Here is a 27,920-nt window from a genome sequence, read left to right on the forward strand (position 1 = left end):
CTTCATCAGTAGAATAGAAACCCCCCACTTTTAAGCAGAACTTGAGTAACTTATACAATATATTAAAGAAGACTCCCCCCACCACCATTTTTATGTTAACAACAATAACACATCGTTATTAAAATTATTTTCGTTATAATAAGACCATGAATTTTGAACGAATTGACATTGCTAGTAAATTAGTATTTTGTTACAAAAATCTGTCCGACAAGTATAATTTAATTATACTTTTAGATAATATAAATAATGATATTGAACAATGGATTCTCATGTAGATAATAAAGTATAAACAGAGCGTACTTACAGATACCATCTGTTAACAGTAAAATTACATATAATATAAGCGCACATACAATACATAGTGTTAAAATTCCGATAGAAAGTATTAAAAACGGTGAAGGCTTGATAGATTTTAAAAATATAAATGGACTTTGATACCACCGTGCACAGTCAAGATTCAGGACAGCGAAGGCTGCTGTTCAGTTACTAATCCCACGTCTGAAAACAAAAAATTAAAATTAAAAACTATTTTACGTTAAACCGGTAGCTGAATTCAGTAGTACTCGATTATCAAACTTTAATGAAGATGATTAAAAAACAAATCTTAGTTTAAAAATGTAAAAGTTTAATGATAATGATGAAGATATTAAGAATAAGGGTATTCATTTGCCAAATATTATTGATTGTATTATAGGAGTAATGGTACTAATAATTAGAAGAGTTGTGTATATAGTGAATGTTTTTTTGTTTTTGTGTATATGTGAATCGTTCACATCCATTCAGGCATCTTTGTTTTTCTAGGAGAGAATACGATTTCCCACTTTCTTTTATCGTTTACTAGAACTGAATATTTTCATAAAATGTTATTAAAATGAATAAAATTCATCGCTTGTATCCGTTATTGATGAACTACTTTATTTGTCCGAATTTTTTTTCTCCTCAGCGAATTTTTGTATAATTTTTACGGCCGTCTTAATTATGACTTGATAAATTTAAGCAGTGACGGTCTTCATGCTTTATAAAAATCGTAAACATATTGAGTGTTAACGCTTACATTTTTAAGTTTACGATTGATTATATCGAACGGGTGATTATTCATCTTTTCATAAAATTCAGGCTTTATTCAACAACTTCCATTTCTTGGCTTTTAATTCTTCAGATATGAGACGGTCTAGAAATTTAAAAAACTTGGTGGTTTACTTAACGAGTAACAAGTATGTACAGTTATTTGAACGTGCTATTTTGTATAATTTGAATATTAAGAAAAATTATGGAGGCATAGCTCAGCGAGGTAAGGTGAAAAGAACCCTTTTATTTACTTTATGATCGGGCGATAAAAGTAATGCAAAATCAGAATACAGAAATTACCGGTAAGAAGATCGGATAAAGAGAAAAAAACATTTTGACTGCAACACATTTAGTTACTACAAGGATGATGGCTTGTAAAGCGAGTACATTTTAGTGAATTCCTTCTTATGAATTCCGCTTCACTTTCGATCGAGGATTGGGGTCTAGTCGCACAGAAGCATTGCTGCAGGAAGAAATTATTGTATTCAGTAGTAGATAACTATGAACCAGAGACAACGTGGCTGTTTAATAACAATCTGTGTTAAAGGTGTTATTTACTTGGCAACAATAACGTGGAATGAAGTTTCTCAGAAAGATTTGATCTGTTCAAAATAATTTTGAATTCCGGTGATAAAGAAAATGTAAGGCCTATTATTTCCAACATGTTAATTGTTTCCCTTTTTAAAAATTATTACAACAATTGTTGTTTATTTCAGTTTTTCAGAAAATCTATCGCATTCCAAATTTGAGTTGCAAAAATAAGAAAAAACGTAGGATACAATATCAAGCCTATATTAGAAAGAATAAGCGTTAAAATAATCAAAGTCAGATGATTTTTTCCTTTTTTTTTTGTATATCTTACGCCTTATATTTCTATATAATCAGTCGATTGCGAAAACAAAGTTTTATAAATGGGGAAATCTAAGACTACAAATGTCTACAAATTAATCAGAATTCAAAGTCAAGAATTTTTCCCAATTCCTAGATGAATAAATGTAACAATAATTTCTTTACTTTTATTAATATCTTTGTGAAAACCAGGAGTTGATACAGCCAGTGTGTATTTTTGCTTTTCTTCCTATTAGTAATCGATAATATCTTCTACTCTAATATACTCAGCGTTCTTTCGTAGATTATTTTACGTAGATTTCATAAGACTGTTATATATTGTAATGGATACCATGATTCGACTTCCGGTAAATTTCGACATATCTTCGCGTTTCACACCCCAGACCCCAAAACGACCATCAGTTCAAAAGTTGGACACGATAACTGCCGTAATTTTGCTCCAATCACTTTCAAATTGGTAATTCAAATTTAACGATCCAAAATCTCAGTCGAGTTTGTTAATGTAATATTATTAGGTAAAATATTGAATTCGTTTAAAGTTCCTACTATTCTTTGGATAAGGGCCTAAAACCTATCTAGGTAAAGGTAATCGGTAACTTACAACCTTCAACTAAACAATTAACCGATTCACGGAACCGCGATCCCCGCGCCTTCTTTTAACACCGAAGATTTCACACAAACATTCTTTCTACAGCTAACTTCAAAATTTCAGATTTTGTAGCTAGTATATTACGGTACTCTCATGGTGTTCTATTATCTCCATCGATTGTAGTATCGGTTTTATAAACAAAGTTAACATTTTTGAGCGATTTTGTCGTTAAATATGAAATATATTGGAATTTTACTATCGATGGATATCACTATCTATATATTTATTGATATGTATGAAAGACTTAATATTTTTTGTGCTGGGATGAATATCCGCTTATTTTGAGCAAGTTTTCCATTAAGAGAAAACAATTTGTCTTTATGCCATTTATAAGAGCTCTTAACTATTCCGCTCCGATTTATTATCGTAAACAATTTAATTTATTGTCATTAATAGTATTTTATTTGTAAGTGAATCCGGTGCAATCAAAATACATTTTTTTTTGTTTGTATCCTTGGTTTTGTAATTTTAAAATTATCAAATTTATAACGGGGAAATTTTGATCAGTGTTATTATTTTAAGACTTCAGTTAATGTTAAATTGATGAACAGTGTACCTCATGGCATTAATTTGATGTCAAGAGATCTCAAAGAGCAAATTGTTAATGCTGGCTTTGCCGATGCAGTCGCTTCTGCTGATATTATTAATCAGGTTTGGTCTAATAAGTTATATATGAGGTGCGACAATAAAGTAATGAGACTGATGTGAAAAAATGTTGCTTACCGTTTTAGTCATGTTTAGTGTCGTCTCCTTCAAAGTAGTTCCCCTCTGATTGAACACACTTATTCCAGCGCTTCTACCATTGACGGTAACATTTCTGGAACTCATCTTCTGTAATATTCTCCAAGACCCTCGTCACAGCTTTTTGGACATCTTGTGTTGTTTGAAAATGGTGTCCGTTGACCGCCATTTTGACTCTTGGAAATAGAAAAAAGTCGCACGGAGCGATATCTGGTGAATAAGATGGCTGTGGTAGTACTGAAATTTGTTTTGAGGTTAAAAATTGCCGTGTTGACAGAGCAGTATGAGATGGCGCATTATCGTGATGCAGAATCCAATTATCAGCGATGTTGGCACGGACACGAAGAACTCGTTTACGAAGTCTTTCTAAAATTTCTTTGTAGAAATATCGGTTAACTGTTTTTCCAGGAGGCACCCACTCTTTATGAACAATTCCCTTGGAATCGAAGAAGCACACAAGCATACATTTCACTTTTCACTTTGAAATGCGAGGTTTTTTTGGTCTGGGTGATCCCTTTGAACACCGTTGCGAACTTTGGCGTTTGTCTCTGGATCGTATTGAAAAACCAACCTTCATCACCGGTGATAACACGGCTCAACAAATCTGGATTGATTTCCGTTTGCTCTAACAGATCGGCTGCCACATTTTTCCGTGTTTCTCGCTGTTGTGTGAGATTTTTGGGAACCATTTTTTTCACAAATCTTTCTCGTACCAAGATCTTCAGTTAATATTAGACGAACCGTTTCTCGATCGATGTTGAGTTCTTCTGCGATCATTTTCACGGATAATCTTCGATCAGATCGTACGATTTTACGCACCCTGGTCAATTTGATAGCTGTCCGTGAGGTTTATGGTCGTCCACTGCGGTCTTCATCTTCAACATTCGTTCTGCCTTCACTAAAAATTTTATGCCACCGAAAAACTTGAGCTCTTGACATAACCTCCTCTCCAAAAGCCTTCTGAAGCTTAACATAAGTTGTCGTCGCATTTTCACCCGATTTAACGCAAAAAGAAATAGCATTCCGTATGTAATATTTGGCGCAACGGTATGCCATTTCACTTATTACAGCACAACTCACGACTGAGAAGTTACATCAATGTGTTCCTTGGACTAGAAGTAGCTTATAGACCAAGGTCAAAGATGGTGTGCCTATGCAAGCTGCAGGGTTGCACATCTTGCTAAGAAAAATCAGTCTCATTACACCTCGTGTATATATATATATATATATATATTTATTATTTAGTACATTTAGTCTTCATTAGAATACTACTTTCTTAGAAATTGCAGCCGTCTGATCGATCGACTGATTAGGAACAAAATAGGAGGCTTGGCTTTTCTAAGAAAGCAATTCACCCTTACATCTTGTATAACACTTTCTAAAGAAGCAAAAGTCCATGGACGGATTAATTTACTTAATTAATTCTACCGTTCATTCATTTATCATCGATCATTTATTTAATTCTACACCTCAGCTGTGACGTCACAACAAAGCAGTAGTCCGGCCGCTGAGTGGGATGTGCGGTGTGTAAGGGGGGACTAGGTTAAGACCCCGCTTTGATAGGGGAACAAATTTGTGGACCCAACGAGATGCTAATAGAAAAAACCGCAACGATAAGGACCCACTGTACTGCCTTCTAAAACGTTTCAAAATTACTTCTATTTTTAGGAGTGGGGGTGAAATTCGGAAAATAATTTTTTTATAAATGTGTTTACTTTATTACTATTCAAAAAATAATTTAAAAAACAAACTGCAACAAAAATCATCCGTTCTATTGCCTTCTGTAACTCTTCAAAATTAAAACCATTTTTGGGGTGGCCATATAAATTTAGCAAAACATATTTTTTTTTTATAAAAGTTTATTAATATTCACAAAATTAAAAAAAAAATGTAACCTTAATTACGTAAATCTTGAAACGATTTCATTTTTCGTTATGTATCCACCGCTCCCTGACTTTTGAATTGAAAATTTAATAGCGTCAGTGCCTCTACCATAAAAATATTATAGTTCTAATGTTGGTGAAAATCGGTCAAGTAGTTCTGCAGATTTAAGGCGATTTACACGCCAACAAACATACATACATACATACATACGTACGCACATTTTGTCGTGGAAATTTCGATCCCATTTTTCGGATTTCTGAGGTCCTTAGGGGTCAATTCGTTAGGATTCTGGGAAAACCGGATATGCGCAGTTTTTGCCGATCATATATTTTCCCTTCTATATAAATGGAAAGTAAAAGTTTTTAAAAAAAATAATTTTGTAACTCTTCTTTAGGTATTGTAAATCGATATGAAATTAGAAAGCACTAAATAAACTACCAAATACCCTTACTAATTTTTCATTAATTACAGATTAATAACAATGATGCCCTGAGATAGAAAATCCCCACGTGCGGAACACAACACCTACGTTCCACGTCCAGGGCGGCAACAGCTGTATATGCGTACAATTAATATACCTGGTTAACGGGCTCCGAACATTTTCCTGCAAAAATGTTAATTTCAGTTAGAAGGTAAAAAATGAGAAAAGTAGCTTTCTTAGTAAAATTTATTAAAATTAATTATATTCATATAGTCAATCTCCGTGGCTCAGTTGTAGTATCTCGGCCTTACATCCGGTGGTCTCAGATTCGTATCCCGGTCAGGCATGGCATTTTTAATTTGCTACAAAATTATATTTCCATATTTCTAAATACCGTACACGCTTTAAAAGCTTTCTGTAGCGAATAAATTCATCAAGCAAAACTCATTAGTAATAAATTATTACTGATTTTTTGCTATTATTTTAAAAAGTTGCTCATGCTGTGTGCTTTACTTGTATTAAAATTGCTGTAACATATTTTTCAATAAAGACAAATTAAGGCAAGACGTCTCATTTTACAGGAAATTTAATCATATTTAAGTGTATTTGTAATAGTTTACATATAAATCGCTGAAGGAACTCTATATAACAAATTAAAAAAAAAAGTTTTTTTTAGGTTAAATAAGTTATGAATTCATCCTGCTTGATTTTTCTACCAAAACACGTTGCAAAAGGTTCGTGCATATTTCTTAATAGCATGCATTTTTATTATTTTTTTCTATATTTTCCCCTCCTCCCCGGAGCCGGGTCCACAGCCAAGCATAAACTCAGCTCCGGGGGATCCTATCGCCTCAAGCTACCTCAATGGGATCGCTCACCGGGATTCCGGTCTTTACGCTCTGCCTCTAATAAGGATCCCCTACCGGGACTACGGTCTTACATTCTCTCCCCGAAGGTGCTGCGAAGGAGTCCCCGGCCAATCATTGATGGTGGAGCCCCTGAGCTTCAAACTCCTCCTGGACGGAATTGTGCCCCACAGACACCCAACAGCGCTAAGCAGACGCCGCACATTATGGTCCAGGTGAAGTCGTACATCCCGGACCCCGGGTACATGCTCATGCAAACTGCAGGAAAGAAATCGAGCCCCCCGCCGGTAGTTCTTCCGCAGGTGACCGGCCTCACCGCAGGTAAGACAATGGCCACTACGGTCTGGCCCAGTACAAGAATTGATTCTACGGCTCGCCTTTCAGCAGCGGAAAGAAAGGTCGTCAACCGAGCGCCTCATGACTCTGCAAGCACCCATCCCAATACGGACACGTCCGTCGGCCAATAATTTGCCTGCCAGGATAGGTGTCACGGTCACAGCGACCAGATGCGTTTCACCATAAGCCAGTCGCATGGACAGAACGTCTATCGACACCGACTCCCCCGTAAACTTTCGAAGTTCCGTCACGAACTCATCCTGAGTAGTTAAAATATCCATGTCCTTGACAAGGACGTGAACCCTCCTGCCGTCCCTCCCTGTCAGGACCGTAGTGGTGGCCTCGATCTCTGCGGAAATATCCTTACTAATTCGTTCAGCCGCATCGCTATCGGCCCGCAACCGCATATGAAGGTCCTCTCCCTGCCCCTTACGTGCGGAGAGGACCACAACTTCACCTGGCGACACAGCTCCTTTCACTGAGCGGAGGAGCGTAGGTTTTTCCCTCTACTTTAACCACCACTGTCGTCGTCGGCGGGCCTACCGGTCGTTCCCTGACGATATCATTTGGCGTTGACCCCAACAGGTGCACAAGATAACTCTCCCTAACCCGTCGACCGAAGTACTCGACTGAAGGACGTAAAGGTCGGTCGACTATTCCGAAAGTTCTGAGAAGCACACCGCCTTACTGTGACCGTCCTTCATAACTCGGGGATCCGAACGACAGACAATGGAGGCCACTTCCTGGTCCCCGGCCGGCGTTAAATTAAAAAAGTATAGAATTAGTTAACAGTGGATAGAGGTTTATAATTATTTTATATTTTGGATACTGCTCGTAAAATAAGGTAAATTTGAAAATATAATTGTCTTTATAAATTTACAAAAGAATTCTATCTTTGACAGGATTGTCTTTATTTAAATTTATTAAATATAATATATATATATTAAAATTTTATTAGAATTCCCTTAATTTTAGTTTATAAAGTCTTCTTTAGCTATTTTAAGTTTTTTCAGATAATATTTTCATGTTAAATAGATTTATTTTAATACTTTTATTTATAGTGTCATCAACAATTAGCAGTCAGAAACTTATCAGTATAACTGTTCCATTAAATGTGTAGTCTTGAACAACCTCAGACCGACCATTCCTGAGGTGTGTGGTTAATTGAAACCCTACAACCAAAGAACACTGGTATCTGGTGTTAAATTTAAAAATTTTAAATACGATGAGTCCAATACAAGACCTTCCAACCAACCAAGTTCAACACTTTGTTGTAAGTAATGTTAGATGTACATGCTAACAGAGCGAGTTAAAAACTTTAATGCAATGTTAGATTTTCATTCTAACGAAGCGAGTCTATGACTAAAGAAAAATTATATTAAAAACAAAGGCTTCAACGAAATATTTCTTTGAATAACTGCTATTCATGGAATACATACTAGTAATAATGCTTAGGTACACTAACTACTAATTCTAACTCCTCCTTCCTCAAATAAAACTTCCGGGGGCTGCTGATTAGCCGGCTTAGATTGTCTTTGTTTAAATATTTTACGATACATAACACAACCGATAATAATTACTAAAATTAAATACGATAATAAAATTCAGAAAGATACTTGATTTTAACAATCGTTTGATTTCTAACAGATGACAAATTATTTAAATTTCATTTATCTAAATATAATGTTTTTATTTTTACAGAAAATTCTGTGTTGAGCATCATCAGAATTTAATTCATTATTATCCAAAAATGTTTTGTAAGACTAATAAGGTGTATTCCTTGAAGTGTTTTATTGCCGCATTTTTAATTTTTGTCGTAATAAATTTCTACTTTCGGTATAATTGTCATATATTGTGATTGTTTTCTAGTCGGAACAGAAATCATTTTATACAAAATACAATCTAATTGTTCTACGATTGGCAACTTAAGAAAATACGCTACATCCTCAGAATTAATCTTACAACTAACTTTGAATAAACTTTCGAATTCTCTTATAGTTTCTAATCTTGGTTCCAATGACAGTTGATTAACGTAATGCGGAAACCTTTTCTATTTTGTTAAATAACCTTATAATATCGCTGTGCTGCAGCATTCCTAATTTAAAAAAGTCATAGAATTCTCAATAACTTGAATTAAACTTAAAATAATATTATAAAAAATATTTATCTCGTTAAAGAAATCTCTTAATTTTTCTAATTTAAAAAAAAATCTTTATTATTTTTATTCATATTAATATCTTAGTGCGTAATTTCTTAAAATTATCTTCATTTATATTAACTGTTTTATGAAACCCGTTTATAATATTTGTTCATTAATGTGATTTACAATACCTTTTATGTTTTATTTTGTTGTAAGAATTTTTCCTATTTCTCTCCATGTGCATCCAAATTACTAGTAAAGAATATAACACAAGAACCGAGGACCTTAATAATTCCTCTTTTATTTTTTACTTTATTACTTAACAAGACTATTTCTTCTAACTTTTCATTTGTTAATATTTTCGTTTGATTAATAAATTTAAAATAATTACTTACATCTCTAGAATTATGACTATAATCAGTCACAAAATCTTCATTTTTACTTACATTATACGATCGTTTAATTATGATTATTAAAACGATTCGAATAAAATACTTTATCTAAACTATAATAATGTATGGTAAGAGGCTTCCAATTTGTCAGAACCTAATTCTATCGGGACTATTTCCAAATTAATAGTTTTTCATTTTAGTTGCTCCAGGATGAATTCCTTTTATGAACAGGAAGGTTTGCAGCAAAATTTAAATAAGGATTAGTTTCTGTAGTAGAAAGGGGTTTCTTTTATATCTGTTTAATCTTTCGACGTCAATTAATTTTTGACAAATGTATTTTACTTTTGTATTATAACTGGCTTCTATTTCTGTTGTTTTTCATTGTTTATTTACTGAACTGACTTTATCGTATTTATTTTTAGTTTTACTTTGTTTATGGACAGTCTTAATATAAACATCTGATGATATTTCCAGTAAATCTTATTTATTTTTTTTGAATTTTTAATTTTGATTTTTCATTAGTTTCCTTTACACGTTCATTTAATTTTTCATCTTTTTCTTTATTATTAACATAATCGTTTATTACCTACTACTACTTATTTGCTTCTATAATGAATTTGGGTTAGTATGCTCATAAAAAAACAAACCGTGTTAATTTTTTATAATGGAATGAATTAATTTTTGATATGTAACTGGTAACTTAATAATCTTCTTTATAAATTCTGGTAAGTGGATTGTCTGTCATAAAGTACTTTGCAAAAAAAATAAATAAATAAATTTTTTGCTAACTTTTTTGATTTTCTTCAGTTAAGACAGATTTGTTTTTTAAACTACTTTAAAAAAAGTGAAATCAGTCTCCATTAATTTATGCTTATCACACAGAATATCATTAGTACCTGAAAAACTATAACAAGTGATTTTGGAAAATTTAAAATACTAATATACCATTTTTCATGAACATGTTACAAAAGAAAAATTTTAAATGAAAAGTTAAATGTTTAAACGCTTTACAGTTTCCATTTCGTTAGGTATCTCCCATCTACATGTGTAAATAATATCACATCGGGTGTGAAAAATTACTTCTATATCATATTCAGTATCATCATATCTAGTTTATAACTAAAAGAAATAGACTTAAGAAAATGATTACTTACATCAAAATACATTTTTTTATCAGAAAAATCAATTAAAAAATGGTATTTAGTTTATTGAAAAATGTAAATAAAAAGAAACGTTGCAGCAGTTAAGTTTTGATGGTATTTTAACATTTATATATATGTATCGTATATTAGTCATTTATATATGTATGAACCTTCAACACATTTAATAAAATAAAACAAAATGTGAAAATAAAAAATATTATTAGAGTGCAGATGTAAAAAGAAGATGTTGATTTAATCAAATCTCTTTTCGTTTTAGTTTTGCTGAAAATTTTGATACGTAAAATATATTTTACACTTTATTTTTAATTGTAAAAAAAAAAAAAAAATTAAAATTGACTGGAAATTATACTTAATGAATCCAATTTGAACATCTGAAAAAAAAATTACCGTATTACAATATAATATTAATTGTTATAAAAATAATACTTAAAATATTCGTGTTATTAATAATTGATGTAATTGTGTTACAATATTTTAATAAAATTGCGTAATAGTTTAAATTTTTTTTTTTTATGTGATATCAAAACTTTGTTTTCAAGTTTTGAATATTCAAATGCTAACAAACAATTATGTCAGTAGTGTTTTGGTGTAATATTTTCCCTTTACAAGCAGACATTGATAGCAACCATAATTTAGTGATAATCAAATGTAGATTGGGGTTTAAAATCCTAAAGAAAAGATTTCAGATGAATCTTTGAAATTTAGAGAAGCTTGAGGAAGAGGAGGTAAAAAAATATTTGAGGAGGACATCACAAGAGGTCTGAGTAAAAAAGATGAATTACAATATATAAAGAATGGGAAAATGTTAAAAAGGAAATTATTAAATAAAAAAATGAACCTAGGTGGATGATTGCAGCTGATGATTAACGTAGAAAGTATAAGAATGCTAGTGTGATGGTAAAAGGAATTATCGACAGTTAAGAAATATTATAAACAGGATGTGCAAATTAGCGAAAGAATGGAATGAAGAAAAGTGTTCAAAAGCAGAAAAAGAAATGATCATTGGTAAAATAGACATACAGGAAAATAAAGGACAATTGTTTGATATGTAAGTTAAAATCTAATGTGTTAAATAAAGATAGTAAATCGATTTATAATATGAAAGGAAAGGTTAATATAATGAGCGGAAAGGTTAATAAGGCGGAATATAATGAAGAGTTATATGGAGGTAATGAATTACAAACTGCTGTTATAGAGGAAGAAGAGGAAGTTGAAGAGGATAAAAAGGGAGTTGCAGTACCGAGATATGAATTTAATAGAGCATTAAAACATTTGAATGGAAGAAAGGTTCCTTGGGTAAACTGGATACTGCAGAATTACTGCACAATGTAGCTGAGGAAGCAATAAGTATATTATAGTCAGACAAACTGGTGTGCAATATTTACGAAGAAGGAAGTTCCATCAGACGCAAAAAGAGTGTTATTGTCATGATACCAAAGAAAGCAGGAGCAGAAAAGTGTGAAGAATACAGAAAAAGTATCTTAACTACTCATGCATCAAAAATCTTAACTAGAATTCTTTACAAAAGAATTGAGAAGAGAGTGGAAGAACTGTTAGGAGAAGACCAATTTGGTTTCAGGAAAGTAGAGGGACAAAGAAGCAATTTTAGTGCTCAGATTAATAGTAGAAGGAAGATTAAAGAAAAACAAACCGACATGGCATATATAGACTTAGAAAAGCATTTGATAATGTAGACTGAAATAAAATGTTAAAATTTTAAAAAGTTTAGGGTTCAAGTATAGTGATAGAACAAATGCTAACACTTATAGGAACCAAAATGCAACAGTAATAATCAAAGAGCATAAGAAAGAAGCAATAATAAAAAAGGGAGTCTGACAAAGATGTTCCCTATCCCCACTAATTTTTAATCTTTACATAAAACTAGCTGTTAATGATGTTAAAGAAGAATGTAGATCCAGAGTAACAGTGCTAGGTGAAAAGATAAAAATGCTAATATTTGCTGATGATATAGTAACAATTTGCTGGTGATATATTAATTCTAGTTGAGTCAGAAAAGATTTCGAAGAAACAATGAATGTGCCATTCATTGTAAAAAAAAAAACACAAAATAAAAGTAATGATATATAATAGAAATAAAGTAGATGGACCACTGAATATAAAAATAAGATGAGAAAAGTCTATGGAGGTAGAATTTTGTTATTTGGGAAGTAGAATTACTAAAGATAGACGAAGCAGGAGCGATATAAAATGCTGAATAGCACAGGTGAAATGAGCTTTCAGTCAGAAATATAGTCTGCTTTCATAAAAAATTAATTTAAACGTCAGGAAACCATTTTTGAGAATATGCTTAGCTACTTTATATGAAAGCGAATATAGCTTTATATGGAAGTGAAACTTGGAAGATCGGAATACCTGAGAAGAGAAGATTAGAAGCTTTTGAAAGGTGATGCTTTAGGAGAATGTTAAAAATCAGGTGGATGGATAAACTGACAAATGAAATGTTATTGCAGCAAATTGATGAAGGAAGAAAGAAGTATTTGGAAAAATATAGCTAAAAGAAGAGAGACTTAATATGCCACATCTTACGGAATTCTGGAATAGTTTGCTTTGATATTGGAAGGACAGGTAGATGGGAAAAATTGTGCAGTCAGGCAACATTTGTTATACATAAAATAAATTGTTAGGTGATATACCGAAGTGAAATGGCTGATACTAGGTAGGGAATCTTGGAGAGATGCATCAAACCAGTCAAATGACTGAGGACAAAAAAAGGTCTGTTTTTCATTTAAACTTTTAATCATCAATATGACAAAAAATTATTATTTATCAAGGTTTAATAATTCTCAATATAGTTCTGTTTTGTAGTGTATTATAGAAAATATTAGAAATTAAATGTAATTTTATAAATGTTTTAACTGTCAATAAATGTATTTCTGTTAATACTTCGTGTTTGTTTGTTTATTACCCCTTCAACACTCCTGCAGAAAGCAGATAGGTAATGGGCTAAAATTTACAATTACTATTTTAAGGTGAAAGATAGAAGTATTTAACTGTTTATTAATAAGGTGTTATTTTACAATTAGAAAGGCTATATACATATACTGATTTGATTTACTTTAAAATTAAAAAATAACAAACCCAGGTATATAAAGGATTTAAATAATTAGTCAATGTTCATATAAAAATACAGTAACCTATAGTAAAAATAAACAGTATCCTGAAAAAAAGTTACAGGAAGCCGACAGGACAATTTTTTATTATTTTCGCGCCATTATGTTATCTGTTTACTTCTGTGTAATTATATATAATTATTTTGCTTGTTGTGTTAAAAATTAATATTATTTCAAGCTTTTTTGTTAATTACTGGTGGACAAAAATTTTACTGATTTTTCGAATTTTTTTAATAATTTGTATACAAGAACAAACCTTTTTGTTTACTAAAACCCTGTTTTTATAGTTCATTAGGCTATAGGTTATGTTACTTTCATTTGTTTGTTAACAGAAACATAATTTACAAAGTGAGTTTGTTTAGTGTCGATTTTATTACCCGAGTGCCGTTTTAGTTAGATCAAGTATCATAACTATGAAACCTCAGGTACAGAGAATCGCATATTTTATATAAGTTTACTTAGTGACGTGATCCAAAAAGCTTTTAAATGTAAGGTTTGGAATAATGAATTGTACTGAGCTACTTTGGATGAAGGCACGCAAGTATTGGCAGTGAAAAGTGTATAATTGTAGTGTATGTTTGTTTTTAATCTACTGAATTTTACATTTTTACTTTTTGTGACACAAAAAAGGCCATAACCTTCCACTCAGGAAGCTGTAAATAAAAACCTGCACTAAATAAGTTGAATTTGTGAAAAAATTATTATATTGTATCTTATATATATTGTAGACATTTACAAAATATTAGGTCTCAAATTGTGTAGAAAGTCAGTTCATATGCTACAAGAAATTGACTGAGTGCGTTTGAGAAAAGCAGATAAAGAAGTCCAAATATATTCAAAGAAGCTAGGACAGCAAGAAGATTGAAAAGAAAAGCAATAGAAGATGACTATGAAGCAGTGAAGAACTAGCGTACAGTGCAGGGATGTTTTAAAAATGTAAGTAAAATTTATAAAATTTACAAAAATTTATTTTGTAAACTTTATTGATAGTTTTCAAATTTTTTAGACAAAGGTATACCTTTCTTCAAAACTATTATAGACAGAGGGCTGAAATTTTCAGGGTTCATTACCCTGAAGAGACCTAATCTCTTCTCCAGCTATTATATATTATTATATTTTCTTTACCTCCTAATTGTGCATATACAACGCCCTTTTATATATTATTTCATTTCTTCCAATATTTATAAAAAAAAAGTTTTTGTATCTTTATCAACAATTCCTTTTTTTTTTGCTTCAACATTGTGATTCCAAATCTGTTTAATTACTCTTGCCTTTCTAGAAATGTTATGATGAATAACCTGACAATACTTTTCTTTTTTTAGGTTCTTCTCTGTAGGTCTATCCCTGCTGCATTAATGTACGTATAAAAAAAAAATATAGTGATCAACCAAACTTTGGGTATTTAGAGGTTTTTAAAAAATGTTATAGTCATTAATGAGACTACATTTTGGATAAAATTAAAAGGTAAGATCTTTAATTTTTTACTTTTTAGATAGTAATTGTAAAAAATATTGCTTTAGAAGTAATTTAAAATTCCAAAGTTCTAGGTTAATCCTATTTAACAGTTGAATAAATATTATTTCTACAGTTTTTACAAAAAAAATTGAAATTGTTTTTTTAACACTCCAGTTCTGGCCTAATTTTCAATCCTAGTCCAAAAAAAGGCTAGGGAGCATCAGATTTTTGGCATTTATTTGTAAATTTATTTATTCAAAATTAACGGGCTCAGTCCTTTAAGTTTAACAAAAGAGATAAGGCTCATATACTAATATATCCGAATAGTTCTTCAGGTTTTGAATACTAAATCTTTTCCTTTCACCTAACAAAAACTTTCCAATAATAGCTACTTAAAAACAATAATGATGTAATTATTTTTTGTAAAAAAATACATATCTATTTAAATTTGTGAATTTAGACAAAATAATAACAGCTGACGTTATTAGTAAAATTACATCATGAACAATGTCATATTTTTATTGTCATTAAAGTCTGTTACATCATAACTTCATAAAAGTAGTTACAGTTTGAAAACCTAAAAATTAACTAAATTATGTTTGCGGTTAGAAAAATTATTGTCAAATAAAATTAAAACAAAAGAAATATATGAACAAAAAATTACCTTTAAAGACAAAAAGCTCTACTCTTATTGATAAGACTAACTATAATAGTATGATTTTGAAGTTATGAAAACCTCAAATAAATAATTACATAACTTTTAGCAAAGAATGAAATTAAAAATATTTTGTCAGCTAATTACTAACCAGAGTATGAACTTGAGGAACTAACAGTAGGATCTTTGTAACAAAACCAAGTCTCAACGCTTCCAACATGCCAGAAAGTGGCCGGCGAAGAGCAAGCTATTATGTAATCTAGTTAAGAAGACCCAGGACAACTGGAAGTGTTCAGACAAGGAGCTCCACTGTGATACAATCATATCCGGGAGCCTTATGCTGTGCCATACTAAAGGTCATGTGGTGCACTTCCGCCTTTGTGATTACAGAAGATTGTAAGTCGGACTAGAAAATCACCCGACACACTGATGGTATGACACCTCATCTACCATAGTATTGTCCGGAAGCAAATCATTCAGCAAAATATTAAGGACACGGTCCTTATCAATTACCACATTCTTGCAGGTTGACAAAGTTGACTAGAGGTCATCTTTCCTGCGCTTATAATGAAGGGCTCTATACACAACTCCCTACGGGTCGGTCTTTATTCCCTTGCTCCAGAATGAAGGAGCGCCAGGAATTATACAGGGAGGACCTAATGCTATGAAAGTATCTAGCCCTTGCTCTGCGGTAATCTGCAGTTAGGGCCACATGTCGATTGGGATCACCCTTTCATTGCACAGCCCTGCTGAGTCGGTTCACAGATTGCTGTCAGATTCCGAGACCACCAACCAGATATACGTTCCTGGCCAGTGCCTCTAGGAATGGCGGCTTCAGCCGCCGCGGCTGAATTTCACTGCAGAAGTGAAATTTTCTACCAGGAGAAAAAATCTTCAGCATGGACTCCAACAAAAAGGAGAATTTCAACCCTCTTATTCAGGAAGCATTCCTGGTAAACAGGAAAGTATCCTTCATGGCCATCGCACAGCTCATCCGCTATTTCAAATAGTATCAACTCATGATTGCTAGAACAGTCGTTCTAGCAATCTAGAACGCAAATCTAGGACTACGGTCCAGTCAAGGACCTTGGCTGGAATATCCTTACCAATTGTGATGTACCTGAAAAAGGCCGTTCGTTCGTCAACTGTACAGACATAAGTAGCCAACTAGTCTGCAACATTAAAGACCTAAAATTATGCTGTAAAATAAAATTATCAATTAGGCTACCGTCATTTCACTTGGGAGTGTTCAGCAAATGTTGGTTATGATGATTTTTATTTCAAAGATGTACAAATCGATTTGGAATCATTTATTGATATACTTGTTTTGATTTGATAAATTTGGCAAATGTTGATTTCGATGATAAGGAACAGAGTTTATCGTATTTAAATTTAATCTGAATGAGAGAGATAAGAATAAAATTATTAAAAACATCATAGTTAATTCTAAAATAAGTATCTAATGACATAGAACAATTGTGTAATAAAATTCATGATATTAAATTGGAAAATTTGACTCTCAAACCAATATTCAATAATAATAAAAAAGAAATTTACCATCTGAAAAATAAATTAAATAGAAATAATTATATTATTTTAAAATCAGATAAAACCAATACATCTGTCATCATACCAATAAATGATTTTTTTTTGTCTTCATTCATTTGACTGGTTTGATGCAGCTCTCCAAGATTCCCTTTCTAGTGGTAGTCTTTTCATTTCGGTATACCCTCTACGTCCTACATCCCTAAGAGTTTGTTTTACATATTCCAAACGTTGCCTACACATTTTTTTCCTTCTACCTGCCCTTCCAATATTAAAGCAACTATTCCAGGATGCCTTAATATGTGACCTCTATTCTTTTAACTATATATATCCAAATGTTTCTTTCTTCATCGGTTTGCTGCTACATTTCTTCATTTGTCACTTTATCCACCCAACTGATTTTTAACATTCTCCTATAGTGTAAACTAGCGAAAGATGAGTGGATTAAAGAGAAGTGTTCAGAAGTGGAAATAGAAATGAACAGTGGTAAAATAGACGGAGCATACAGGAAAGTTAAGGAAAATTATGGAGTACATAAATTAAAATCTAATAATGTGTTAAACAAAGATGGTACACCGATTTTTAATACGAAAGGTAAAGTAGATAGGTGAGTGGAATATATTGAAGAATTATACGGAGGAAATGAATTAGAAAATGGTGTTATAGAGGAAGAAGAGGAAGTTGAAGAGGATGAAATGGGAGAAACAATACTGAGATCTGAATTTAAGAGGGCATTAAAAGATTTGAATGGTAGAAAGGCTCCTGGAATAGACGGAATACCTGTAGAATTACTGCGCAGTGCAGGTGAAGAAGCAATTGATAGATTATACAAACTGGTGTGTGATATTTTTGAAAAACTGGAAGTTCCGTCAGACTTCAAAAATGAATGCCATGGATGAAGTCCTACACAAGAACTATCGCATGAAAATAAACAAGAACGAAACAAAAGTAATGAAATGTAGTAGAAATAACAAAGATGGACCGCTGAATGTGAAAATAGGAGGAGAAAAGATTATGGGGGTAGAAGAATTTTGTTATTTGGGAAGTAGAATTACTAAAGATGGACGAAGCAGGAGCGATATAAAATGCCGAATAGCACAAGCGAAATGAGCCTTTAGTCAGAAATATAATTTGTTTACATGAAAATTATCTTAAATGTCAGGAAAAGATTTTTGAAAGTGTATGTTTGGAGTGTCGCTTTGTATGGAAGTGAAACTTGGACGATCGGAGTATGTGAGAAGAAAAGATTAGAAGCTTTTGAAATGCAGTGCTATAGGATAATGTTAAAAATCAGACGGGTGGATAAAGTGACAAATGATGAGGTGTTGCGGCAAATCCATGAAGAAAGAAGCATTTGGAAAAATATAGTTAAACTGTAAGAGACAGACTTATAGGCCACATATTAAGGCATCCTGGAATAGTCGCTGTAATATTGGAAGGACAGATAGAAGGAAAAAATTGTGTAGGCAAGCCACGTTTCAAATATGTAAAACAAATTGTTAGAGATGTAGGATGTAGGGGGTATACCGAAATGAAACGACTGGCACTAGAAAGGGAATCTTGGAGAGCTGCATCAAACCAGTCAAATGACTGAAGACAAAAAAAAATCATTTTTCTTAGTGATGTATATTTAATTTAGATATGAGTCATTCATAATTATAATTTTAAAATATTTAGTTATGCTGTTCATCAAATTACAATTCTTTTTTTAACTTGAACTGTTTGTTTCTTCAGAATGAGTTCAATAAATGAAATTACAATCACCATAATCTGTATGATGATTACTTTAACCAATAATCTTCAGGTTCAAAAAATTTGTTATAATCATTAACCTTTTTATTTTTAGTGTTCGGTAACTACCGTTTAGATAATACTTCAGAGGATGATATGTATGAGTGTAAATGAAGTGTAGTCTTGTATATTCTAAGTTCGACCATTCCTGAGATGTGTGGTTAGTTGAGACCCAACCACCAAAGAACACCTGTACCCACGATCTAGTATTCAAATCCGTGTAAAAATAATTGGTTTTACTAGAAGTTGAACGCTGGAACCTTCGTTTTCCAAATCAGCTGATTTGGGAAGACCACTAGACCAATTCGCTGGGTTAATCTTTAACCTACCTACCAGCTAAGCTGCACTATTGTAAAAATTGAAGGTAGTCAAACATGATGCTACCCATAATCCCCCTTGTGCATTGTTAGGTACAAATAATGCACAGCGGGTTACATTTTCAGTTACAAATGAATATTTATACCTGAAAATGTAACAAAAATAGGTAATAAAAAAATGTGTTTATAAGAATTCTTTATTAAAATATATTTATTTTCATATTATTTCCTTTAAATGGAAAAAACAATCACTTTTTTTGTTACTATTCTGTCTCTTATTTGGCTTTTCATAACCTGTTTTTGTAGCTGAAAGAAAATCTGAAGAGATTGTGTTTTTTTTGTCTTCAGTCATTTGACTGGTTTGATGCAGTTCTCCAAGATTCCCTATCTAGTACTAGTTGTTTGATTTCGGTATATCCCCTACATCCTACATCCCTAACAATTTGTTTTATATATTCCAAACGTGGTCTGCCTACACAATTTTTTCGTTTTACTTGTCCTTCTTTTAAATGTGGGAAATTTAACTATTTGTTACAATGATTACAGTTTTCCATTCATTGCTTAAGTACAGTAAATGCATTTCTGCCAAATCTTCATTTTTATACGCAACTTAAATTTCTAAACCATTTTCCCAAACACAAATTCCTGATGTTATATGTTATTAGATCTGATATAAATAATGGGTGGATAAAGTGACAAATGTAGTGGTGTTGCGGAAAATAGATGAAGAAAGAAGCATTTGGAAAAATATAGTTAAGAAGAGAGACCACATATTAGGCATCCTGGAATAGTCGCTTTAATTTTGGAAGGACATGCTGAAGCAAAAAATTTTGCAGCCAGGCCAGGCCAGGATTGGAATATGTAAAACAAATTGTTAGGTGGTATACCGAAATGAAACGACTAGCACTACATAGGGAATCTTGGAGAGCTGCATCAAACCAGTCGACTGAAGACAAAAAAAAAATGTTATTTATACTTCTCAAAAATATACTTCCCTTTGCTACGTATCTAAAATAGGTTACTTAGTCCGAATTTAAGTCCGAAATTAAGTGTTGTTGTTCACATATGTAAAAAAAATTACATTTTAATTTGAACTTAATTTTAATTAATTAATCTCAAACAGTTTTTTTATATTTTATGTCTTGTTTTGATTATAGTATTAAATTTTTAGTTTAAATAAAAGCTTGTAAAGAATGATAAGTTAAATTTAATTTAAACATTTTTAATAAAATTTAATTAGTTTAAAAATATTTTAAGCATAAAATTATAAGTGAATAAGTGGTATGGTATCATGGATGCAAGTTTGATGTTTTTTTAAAATATACGAGGTCTGTAAATATAGTAATGAGATTAGGTTTTTGGCAGCCAAAGTGGCAACACTGTAAAGTTACTAATAAACATATGGTAATATGAACAGCTGATTTATATTACTAATGTTTTTAGTCTATTGTTGCCATGTGATTCATAAAGAAACTTTTTGTGAAATAAGTTTTGTTTTGCGTTACAAAAATGAGTGATACTAATTATGAATAATGTGCAATCCAAGTTTTGTGTTAAATCTGTTAGAATGCTACTGAAACTTTTTCAAAATTGAAAAGAGCACATGGAGATGATGCTCCGTCAAGAGCCCAAGTTTTTATGTGGTTTAAAGCATTTTCAATTTGCCAGGAATCAGTTACGTCCCAAAAAAGCAAAAATGAGCAAATCAGAAATCAAAACCATGCTAATTTGTTTCTTCAATAGTAATGGCATTGCCCGTAAGCAGTTTTTGCCTACAGGACAGACTAAATCTGTAATTTCTCAATAATGTTTACTGAGAAATTCTTGAAAGACTGGAAAAGAGTTGCCCATGTGAGACCAGCCATCAAAGACAACTGGATGCTGCATCCAGTCAATGCACCTTGTTATACTGCACTCTCAATTAATGAGTTTTTGGCAAAGAAAAACATTCCTGTAGTTCCTCAACCACCTTATTCACCAGACTTGAGTCTCTGTGATTTTCCTGTTCCCTACTTTAAAAAAACACCTCAAAGGACACATTTTGGAACAGTAGAAAACATGAAAAAAAAATGTAATTGACCATCTGAATGATATTTTGCTATCTGAGTTCCAACACTGCTATGAAGAGTGGGAAAACCGTTTGAAGTGTTGCGTGGCTTCCCAAGGGAACTATTTCAAAGGTGATTGAGTCTACATATAATTGGATTGCAAATAAAAAAATTTTGTGAACCAGTCTCATTACTTTATTTACAGACCTTGTAAATATAAAAACTCCCTTTTGCCATGCCGGAAGGTGGAGGCAGATTTCACCAGTGCTAAGTAGGGGGATAAAAAAGATTTCCATCTTAAACGATGATTCACTTTCACATTCTCCTTTCCCATAACATCTCTCTCAGGTGATATATGCTCTCACTCTCTCTCTCTCTCGTGTGCACGCACACACATATACACACTCTCTCTCTCATGCACGCACACACACTCTCTCTCTCTCTCACACTCACTCTCTTTCTCTCTCTCACTCCCGCTTACTTTTATCCTTCTCCATATTGTGGTTTACATACAATATTTTTCTTTTACATATTTTTTATGGTTACATAAAATGTGGATTTTTATGGCTACATAATATACGTTTTATAAACAAAATACATTATGTGATTTATTTTATTGCTTCCTAAAATGCCAAAATTGTTAGAAACATATGAAAATAAACTAAAACAAATCTCTTTTGGTGTACTGGAAGTTGAAGGTAGATTTCACCAGTGCCAAGTAGGGGATAAAAAAGATTTCTATCTTAAAGTTAAAAAAACTTTGTTTACTCCATGTGACAATGGTTGCATGTGAAAAAAGTTTCACATGTTTACATATGACAAGCCCCATCTTAACAATTGCAGCAATATTTTGGTCCTATAAAAAATTGTTTCAGACAAAAGTTTTAGGTAATTTTAGAGGATTATGACCATTTTAAACAAATTTGATACTGTACCTAATAAGGGAGGTATGATTTTTTTTTTGTCTTTAAAACACCATTTTTCCACCTCCTGGGCCAATGGTTGGTGATAGCAAAAAACTTTATATACTAATAGTACTAACGTTAGTACTAATAGTACTAACTTTAAATGAATTTGATATTTTACTTAAATATCAAATAACAAAGTGATAGACTACTTTATATATATGTATAAATCTTTTTTTTAAGACAATTTTTTAATAACTATTCTCCTCTGTACCAATAAATTTATATTTAATAGATCAACCCCTAGTACAGAATAATTGAAATAGGATGACTCTTTAATAAGAAAGTAAGCGATATTTTGTTTGATTTTTTTTAAAAACCATCCCATTTCCACCTTCATTGTCTGATTTTGCCCATTAATGAACTTGACCAAGATTTTGGGTCATTATATTTTATGTTCAATTTGAAAGTGATTAGCGCAAAATTATGGCAGTTATTGTGTCCACAAGAAAGTGAAATAATATATATATATAAACTTTTGAACTGAGGTGGTTTTGGGGTCTGGGGATGTGAATTGCGAAGATATTGAAATTTTCTAAAAATTGAATCATGGTATCCATTACAGTAGGTTTCTTTCTTATGAAATCTACCTAATATAATGCAGCTTATGATGCGAATCAAATTGATGGAAGTGCTTCTGCTAATGTAATGAAATAGGTAAGAGTCAGCCTATTTCAATTATTCTGTACTAGGGGTTGATCTATTAAATATAAATTTATTGGTACAGAGGAGAATGGTTATTAAAAAATTGTCTTTAAAAAAATTATAAATATATATATATATAAGTAGTCTATATGAAATTGTTTAATAAATAATAGAACCTCTTTAATAAATAGTAGAAAGACAAGAAATCCATTTAATAGCTTCGTGTATATAAAACATGAAATTGTATTTTCTGATGATTTCTGTGAAATTCTCAATATAGAACAAATACACTGAAACAACATGTAATTTCTCTTTGATCTAATGACATTTGAAGTTTTTGTTCTAGTGTTGGATGTGTAAATATGTATGTAAAAGATATTGTATGTGAATGATGACTGCATCAGCTACTACCACCAAATCTGCAGGAACTATAACTTGCATAAAGATTTTGTTTCTGCAGCAAGTTAACTTGCAAAGACCGTTTTGCTAATTCTTCATTCTTTCCTTTTATGTTAATTTGATTTTGGTGTAGACTGGAGGTACGCTAAGGTTTATGATTCTTATTGAGATACATTGCCAAAAGTTACAGTGAACTTATCAGTTGAACATGGCTATTTGCCCTCGATAAACTATAAATAGATGAATTGAAGAGGATTATAATGAAAGAGGATTTGCAGTCCTAATTCAATTTGGTATTATGATTCCCTAGGTTAAGTATAACAAAATTGGGGAGATAATTTTATAATTTAGGAAAATTGTATGGATGTTTTTAATGGGAATTTCTCCACAGATGTTCTAGCTTAATATACTTATTTATTATTATAGAGTTCAAATAGTTATTAACTTGAGGTAGTTGAAAGTTACATACGTTATATAAAGTAACTATATATACTCTTATATTAAATCAAAGAAAGAATTGAGGCTGAGAAACTTCCTTCTTTGAGAAATTAGCCTATGAAAATTGAATTTTGTTTATTTGCATTTGATAACTTTGGCTACAAAGCGTACATGAATAAATTACATGAACATATTGTGTAGATAAATATTGATTTGTAGGCCAGAATGTACTGAACACAATGCAGTTTATTGAAAAGCATAGTACAACCCAGTGCAAAGGAATTTAGAAAATCGTACATGCCTGTTAACACGAAAAACACCATGGGCATAAAACAAAACTGGCCGCCATTTTTGAATTGGATAAAAATAAAAATGAAAAAAAAATTAGTTTTGCACTACCAAAACATTAGGGAATGCAACCTACAAAATAACTAATTTTTTCTGAGATGGTTTGGCAACCATTGGTGGACTATTTAAAATGGAAACTTTTGTTGTGCAATCTTTCAAACTTCTGTGATGCAAGACATTGTATTAAATCGAGGAAAATATAATAATTGCTAGGTGCGAGGTCAGGATTGTATGGTGGATGTTTAAAAGTTTCCCAGATATCTCTGAACTTTACCTTCATATATAATATTTGGTCCATAAAAGTTACAAATATGTTTTTGGATTTCAGCAGGATGTCTGAAATTGTTGCAAAAAGATAATTTCAAAAAATGATATACTTAAAAAACTGGTAATATTTTAAGTAAATTTTGAATTTATTTTTATTTATACTTAGCATTAAAAAATCATTTCTGCATTCTACATTTATGTAATCTAAGTAGGTTTGTGACATTTTTGGATTATCCAAACTTTGATTCACTGGTTAATTTGAATTTATTAATATTAAGTTGGTAATATAATATAAACGGTCATTGAAAAAGGTTGGAGCAATTTAAAGAAAATTATATTCCAGAAACTACTAGATATGATCAACTGAGTTTTTTTTTTTTAAATTCACCAACTCCCAAGTTTTTTTTTTAATGCTTTAGAATATTTCAATATGAGCTTTGTTGGTCGCTCTGCTGACAACCAGCTTATAAGTGACCTCTGCTCAGGTCTGCTGGACCATCGCAGGCATAATTGTGGTAATAGCAGCGGTGATCTGTATCTTAAATATTGTACAGCCCTGATTTTTTATTGCAGATGTTTTTAATGTATCCCCGTAGAAAAAAAATCTAGTGTCAAATCTGGGCTTCTCAAAGTCCAGAGCATAGGACCAGCTTTACTGTTCCAACGATTAAGGAATTATTCATTGAGAGCAAGTCGATTGCCTAGGCTGTATAAGGGGACACACACCATCTTCTTGAGACGTTACAGCAATGTTACTTGCTTGTTCAATTTGGCAGCTTAGGGAAAATGTACAACTGTAGCGTGTCTAAATAAATATTCCCCGTGATAGTGCTCATAAAAAAATATTGGGCCAATCACACAATTGGAGATCAAACCACACCACATGTTTATTTTTGGAGAACTCAATAATTTCATTGGGTTGCTGAGATCCCCATATCCTACAATTATACCAGTTGACACAACCATTGACATGGAAAGTCGCTTCATCTGTTAACATAACAAGTTTTAAAAATGTTGTCACCATCAATGTTACTAGTATCAATGTTACTAAGCATTTTACTAGTGAATTCAACACATTTAGAATGTTGTGTAGGTTTAATTTGATGTTTAAGCTGAATTTTGTAAGCGTGAAGGCATAAACACTTGTGCAACATACTTTGAATGGTTGTATTTGGATATCCTAACTGTGAACTTTACTTAGAAATTGATTTTTAGGAGTTCTTAGACAACTTTAGCATATATGCTCAACTGCTTTGTCACTTGTTTTGGTTCATCCGGGTCGTCTGATGTTTGCAAGAGGGGAATCATTGCCATAAAAAAGTTCATTAAACAGTTAACTGATTTATACTTCACTAATCACAAAACGCAGTGTAATTTTTGCTTAACTCTTGCCATTGCACTGGTTGACAGTGGCGCAAAGGCATTGTGCAGTTGTGCGCATCAGCTGAAGGTTGTGACCGGTCACATCTAAAAAAACTTGTTGATATTCAAATTATTTTGCAGTTCCAATTAATACTTATCTCAGTTTTATAGTGAGATAATGGTGTTTTTGGTTTCTATTGCTGCAACTTTTTCAATGACCTGTATTAATCCTGTATTGTATTAATAAATATTGTTGTAATTAGATGATAGGTCTCATATAAACTTCGGGTAAGATTTATTAAAACAGTTTTTTTATATTGTATTCAGCAAAGTCCTATACTAAATAGAAATTAATTTTTGCCCGTAGGAAATTTCATTGAAAGTCTGTATTATGAGATCATGTAGTAAATTAGTGATTTCATGTGCGTTTCTGCCAAAGACCTTATGAATAATCAGCTTGCTTGATATTTAAACTAGAATTGGAATCCATAAAATTTCTTATAATGATAAAATGTACTGCATGATAAAATTAACATTAAACCTGGACTTTTATTGGCACAGCAGTGTGATAATGTCCAGTTTACAGCATGACTGAAATTCAGGAAAACTGAACTAACAGCTGAAGCAGATGAAATAATATACCTGTTTTAGGTTTTTCCTCTCATCATAGTATTTAATAATGATTGTGATATTTCTACCTTCGCTATGAATGTATAGTTTTCTTTGTTTATGGTCTTAACTGTGGCAAAAAAAAAATATTAAAAGGCAGTAAGGTAGACAGTAAAATAGCAAATTTATTAGTGATTACTGAAGATTCTATCAATAAATATGCTTAATATACTTTACAGCTGTAATAGATGCTTGTAACCTGTCTGTACTAGTATGGCTTGTATGACTTTACACGTCTTTTGAGTTAAGATGGCGGTTTAAAAGTTTTTTCCAAGCTGTTGTCATGAACATACAAGCAGTGAAAGAATTGTGCAAATATGTAAAAACTAAAAAAAAAAAAAAACTTTTGAGTTCTAGGCTTACCACACTGGACAAACATGAACAAACTAGTGCTTCTGTCGATTGGTGGATCTATTGGCTAGCCTTTGTGTAAACTTGATCTTTACATAATTTAAATAGTTATATAAATAGTTGTAATGATCATAAGAACTTATAATAATTTTATCATTAACGCTTTTTTTTGTTTCAGAACTTGAATAAATTATGGGAAAGAAGAAGGGTAAGAAAACTTGTTCAATTTAAAGAAACTAATATTTTTTTCATTTGTTGTAAATTTAATCTTGGAGTAGTCTTGAACCAGAATATTTTCACATTGATTATTCTTATATGTGATTAGACATTCTCTCCATTTTGTTTGTAATTTAAGCTGTCTCTCATAACGGTACAGCTTATCACTATGTATCACTTAATTAATTTATGTACGGTTACTTTGTTCATTAATCATTGCAGAAGTTGAAGTTTATTATTTTATTTCTATTAATTTAATTACAGTTTAGCAGGGAAAAAATAGAAATCATAAAATTTATAACAGAAACAAACCTTAAAAAGATCATAGGATTAAAAGAAAATTTATATTATAAAAAACTGTGTTATCCGATTAGATGAATCCAACAACGCAGTTGAAACTGAAGAAAGCTCATTATACTTTCCCCCTTTAATGTATAATATACATCCCCTTGAATTTTTTTTGTATATGGGTGACCCATGAAGAAACTGAGAATTTTTTGGGGCATGCTCTGCTAATGAAAATAATGAAAAAAGTTCATATAAAGGTAGGTCTGGAAACGCTTTGTGTTTGAGTTATGGCTAGCGAAAGATTTTGCCCGAATTTCAGATTTTCTAGTAAAAAGAAGCCCTACTGTAATTTTTGGGACCCAAATTAAGGAGTTAAGTTGATGGCTATGTAATTTGAGTTGTTTTATATATTTCCCAGCTCAAATTTGAGCTGGGTTTTTTTAAATGATAAAAACAGTCATAAAACCTTTTTTATCATATATTATTTAGAACCCTTTTGTTACAGGTAACAGAACTGCAAC

General features: G+C 31.7%; 1 protein-coding gene across 2 annotated transcripts in view; it reads left to right on the top strand.

The window, feature by feature from the left end:
• The first annotated feature begins 14,182 nt into the window (after positions 1 to 14,182).
• The window catches only part of LOC142324737 (uncharacterized), a 52,153-nt gene continuing 38,415 nt past the window's right edge, over positions 14,183 to 27,920 (top strand). The window contains exons 1-3 of one of the 2 annotated variants that reach the window (XM_075365671.1): positions 14,183 to 14,576; positions 14,963 to 15,104; positions 27,074 to 27,103. The gene's annotated coding sequence lies outside the window, so the exon portion shown is untranslated. The remainder of the gene's footprint in view (positions 14,577 to 14,962; positions 15,105 to 27,073; positions 27,104 to 27,920) is intronic. The other variant, XR_012756374.1, reaches the window with a different exon arrangement.

Source organism: Lycorma delicatula, chromosome 5 (genome assembly GCF_047948215.1).
Source record: "Lycorma delicatula isolate Av1 chromosome 5, ASM4794821v1, whole genome shotgun sequence".
In the NCBI taxonomy this organism is placed as follows: domain Eukaryota; kingdom Metazoa; phylum Arthropoda; class Insecta; order Hemiptera; family Fulgoridae; genus Lycorma; species Lycorma delicatula.